At 37.9% G+C, this 4496-nt stretch overlaps 1 protein-coding gene and 1 pseudogene across 4 annotated transcripts in view; one reads left to right on the top strand and one right to left on the bottom strand.

Annotated features, from left to right (window-relative positions):
* LOC105741670 overlaps positions 1–408 on the top strand; it is a 1156-nt pseudogene extending 748 nt beyond the window's left edge.
* Rbks (ribokinase) overlaps positions 1–4496 on the bottom strand; it is a 113245-nt gene that overhangs the window by 75991 nt on the left and 32758 nt on the right. The gene's annotated exons all lie outside the window — the stretch shown is intronic.

Genomic DNA, 4496 nt, shown 5'->3' with positions numbered 1-4496 from the left:
GAGGTAGTGACACTCTGGTATAGATGTTCAGAAGTGCTGCTGGGGGCTGCTCATTACTCTACTCCAGTTGACATTTGGAGGATAGGCACCATTTCTGCAGAATTGGCAACTAAGAAACCACTTTTCCATTGGGATTCAGAAATTGATCAGCTCTTCAGGATTCTCAGAGCTGTGGACACTCCCAACAATAAAGTTTGGCCAGAAGTGGAGCCTTTACAGGACTATAAGAATACATTTCCCAAGTGGAAACACGGAAGCCTGGCAGCCCATGTCAAAGATTTGGATGAAAATGGCTTGGATTTACTCTCAAAAATGTTAGGCTATGATCTTGCTAAATGGATTTCTGTCAAAATGGCACTGAATCATCTATATTTTGATGATTTGGATAGTCAAATTAAGAGGATGTAGGCTTCTGATAAAGAGTTTCCACACGTTATAATCTAGGATGAATAGTTGTATTTTTACTGTTGATTCTGTCTGTTTTTGTCTTTTATATTTTTCTTTGCTGTGAAACTGAAACTGTACTTCACTTTCCATTTCAAAAGTATAACTTAAACATGTAAATATTGTTCTATATAAATTTAAATATAATTCTATGTATGGGTGTAGACCTCACTGTGACAGTTATTTGTTACTATAATAAAACTATAAATGTAAAAAAAAAATATGGTGCTATAGATTGAAACCCAGGGACTGTGCCTGCTGAGCAGGTACTCTACCTCTGAACTACATCCCTGGTTCCTTTTAAAAATCTTAATCCAATATCAATGTTTAAATATTAGAAGACTATATAAAAAACAATTTCTAGGAGATGTTGAAAGTTCAGAGGTTTGGTCACAGTCATTCAAGGTAAGCACTGAGAGGTGACTGCCCCAAAGGTGGGTACAGGCCCTCTATTGCACAACAGCTTCAACCTGCAACTACTACAACTTCTGTTACCTGCCTGGCTCCAGTCCACCTTTAGGTTTCCCATTCTGAATTACTAGTTTTCTGTTTTGTAGTTAAGCATGACTTCAATGGTTATTTGAATGCCAGGTCTCAGTTACAGCTGGCATATTATGTTCTTTCATAAAACATTGTTTTCTTTTTGGATACATCAACAAAAAGTAATCTAGAGATTTGCTTTGGTCAAGATCCCCAGTGAATGAGGATAAAATTACCTTGTAAATTTTTGGATTGTGTAGATCAGGTGAAAAGCTTTTTGCTAAAGAAACAAATAGTTAATACGTTAGGCTCTGTTGGCCATGTGGTCTCTTATTCAACTTTGCCATTACAGTGTGAAAGCAGCAACAGACAATGTGAAACAAGTGGGTGTGATGCTGTTCCAATAAAACTTTTTTACAAAAGTAGACAATAAGCAGGATTGTCTTATGGTCCATTTTGGTGATTCTTGATTTAGCTTCCATATTTGATACCTTCTTTATCAAAGAACATTTTTCTTTTTATTCCTTTTTTTCTTAAATGGTGTACAACACTTTTTTTTTTAAAGTAATTTTTTTGTTGTTTTTGTGGTACCCGGGATCAAATTTAGGACCTTGTGCTTGCCAGGCAGGAGCTTATGCCACTGAGCTATATCTCCAGCCCAACACTTTCTTACCAGCAGAATTACTATATTTACAGTTTAGCATGTCTAGCAGCAAGCACCACTGTGGGCTAAGTTCCCTGTTGAAGTAGCTCACCTGCCAAAGATCACCCTTATGAGAGGTACTCTAACATCTGCCTGCTAAATGAAAAACTGTCTAGGGTCACAGGCCAAAGATTTATGCTGGAAACAAACTCTTTGCTCTCCCATCTTCTTTTACATAATAGTTCTCTCCCCTGGGCAAACATAGTTATAAAACTGGGAACATATCATTATAAGAATGTTAGCGGGATTAAGAAAGCATTTCTAGGTGGGAGGAGCTTAGTACAAACTAGGGCAATGAAATGCCTCTTCCTTTGTTAACAGTTTTATGCAAAGTCTGCTAAAAGTGAATACCAAGACAGCACTAGTAAGTGGAGGTGACAATACAGACATCAGGGAGTATAGAGATTAGGAAGATTGTTGCAAGGAGAAGGAAATCCAAATGCATGTTTGTTTACTTTTAAGAAACTAATAAGGTCAAGGAATCATAAGACATACAGAGATAGCCACAATCTAGGTAGACTATCAAATGTGTCAGAGGCATAATTAGGAAGGAATTTCATGCTCAAGGTAATCGTATCTTGGAGCCTTGCTGCAATGGTATTCTAGAGACTACTATAGCTGCTTTCTTTTTCCTGCTCAACAAATTACTTGCTTTGCTACAGCTCTGGATGATGGTTATGTTTTCAGCTTTATTCCAATAAGGATTTCCTGACAAATCTGTTTGGCCAAGCTTCTAAACTCAATGTGAGAAAAAGAACAAAATATTTTGTTTTTGCCTTCTCTGATATTAGCTTGTTAAAGAGTGAAAATGTGGCAACTAAAAACAATGAAGCCATGCCACTGCTAGTTAAGGAGAAGAGATAGGAACTCTAATTTTGAATCTAGGTTTTAGTAAAAGCAGGAATAACATGAATAGGAAGAAAGTATTTTAACTTGTGTTATGGATGGTAGAAGTCTCTTCCTGTTAGCTGTGTGATTTGGGACAAGCCACTTATTCTCTCTAGATATCAATTTCCTTATTGGGAAAGTCATAGCAAGTTTGCTGTAAGGAGAAAATAAAATAACATCTATGAAAGGATTAAGTAACACTTTGGTGCTACCCTTTCCTCCTCTCCAAGGCAGCAGGGCTGTGTCTGTAGCCTTTCGTTAGGGAAAAGGGCAAGGGGTACTGCTGCTTGCATGCAGTCTTGGGTTGTTTTGTATTTGGTGGTGCAGGCCACTGAACCTGGGGCTTCATGTTTACTAGACAAGCACTCTACCACTGAGCTATGCCCCCAGCCCTGGAATCAATCTTACAAACTACTTTCCTGTCCAACTGGTTCCAATTCTTCCTATTGCTCTTTATTTTCAAACAAAAGAATATCTGATCCTAAAAGCAAGAATCTGGGTGCATTAAATACTTCTGAGATTCATTACTATTATTATTCTAGTAAGAATATTAATACTTCCATTAATGACTTACTTTAACTGGTACCCTTCAATTTTAATATATGTGCTGCCGAAAGGAGCACACTAATGTTCGATGTTATCATTTCTGCTGTTACTTTCATGAGAATATTATCAAATGGGCTATATCTGTGCCTCTGGCCTTGGGAATGAGCTTTAAATGTTAAGTGGATCCAACTCACACAGTAAAATGTGGATAAAAAGCCATGGTAATCAGTATCCTATTTAAAATGGTCCTCCTTTTCATTCTGCATAACAAAGATGTGCAGATGACAAATGAATTATTTACTAAAAAAATGCCATCTTCCTTAATTCCACACCTGAAAACCATGTATATATTCTTTCATTTATAGTTCCTAGCTTAAATTTGAGAGAAACATATACCTCCCAACCTCTTTTGTTTGCTTCCGACTCAAATTCAAGCTTCTTTCCTAGTTTTTGGAAATTGATCATCAGAAATAGAAGAGTAGAGCTGAAATAAGGGCTTTATTTCCTGCCTTTGAGAGTTAAATGAATGTACTTTGAAAAACACTGTGAATGCTACAAATGGGAGTTCTAATAAAAAACCTGTTATAAAGCATTAGTAATAAAGACTATTGTAAGGGAATCTTTGGAAGCTTCTCTGTTTTCTTGGTCACACTTTGGCCACCAAGTGGGTAAGAAAACTTTAAATGTAAGCATCTTGGCCATGAGGCAAATGGTGCATATGGAAGTCAGGAAACTTGGAGTCTAATTTCAGTTCTGCCATTATCAAACTAATTAAAATGCTTTGCATTTTGTCTCAGATTGTTCCATCTGAGCCAGGCTGTGGTATGGGAACTGGTGTGAGTTCTCTCTGGTAGGCAGGAAATCAATGGTTCTCTATCTTGGCTGCACATTAGCATGTCTCAGGGAGCTTATAAAAATCCTGATGTTCTGGTTTCACACTAGGACAACTGAATCAGACTTTCTACAAGTGGGATTGCAGCAGGTGTCCCACATGATTACAACATGTGGTCTTGGTGGAGGACCACTAGGTTGCAGATTCAAAGTCAGGGGTGTCTGTAAAGCCCTGTGTGTAGGAAACATAAGCATAGTCCTGTGCTGGTGATTCAATTAAGTGAGAGACTGAAAAGCATGGCCTACAGAATCTGCTGGGGCAATGGGCCTACTAAGCCTCTAACATGGGGATAAAGATAGGACACAGCAAGAGAGGTTTCTTTGGCTTCTATTTACTGACCCCCAAACTCAATTTTATGTAGCTTAGGTTTGCTTTCTCCTGCTTCTATTTTTCTGCAAGTCATATTTGGTAAATATAATCAGGTTTCAGTTGGGTAGGGTCTCACATGCCAGCTATCCTGGCTCCCTGAAAGGCTGAAGCAGGACGATTCTAAATTTGAGCCAGCTTGGGCAATTTAGCAAGATCCAGTCTCAAAATTAAAAA

The sequence above is a fragment of the Octodon degus genome, unplaced genomic scaffold (genome assembly GCF_000260255.1).
Source record: "Octodon degus isolate 3935 unplaced genomic scaffold, OctDeg1.0 scaffold00019, whole genome shotgun sequence".
NCBI lineage: Eukaryota > Metazoa > Chordata > Mammalia > Rodentia > Octodontidae > Octodon > Octodon degus.
The sequence above is the reverse complement of the archived record's forward strand: the minus strand, read 5'-3'. Positions and strand labels throughout refer to the sequence as shown.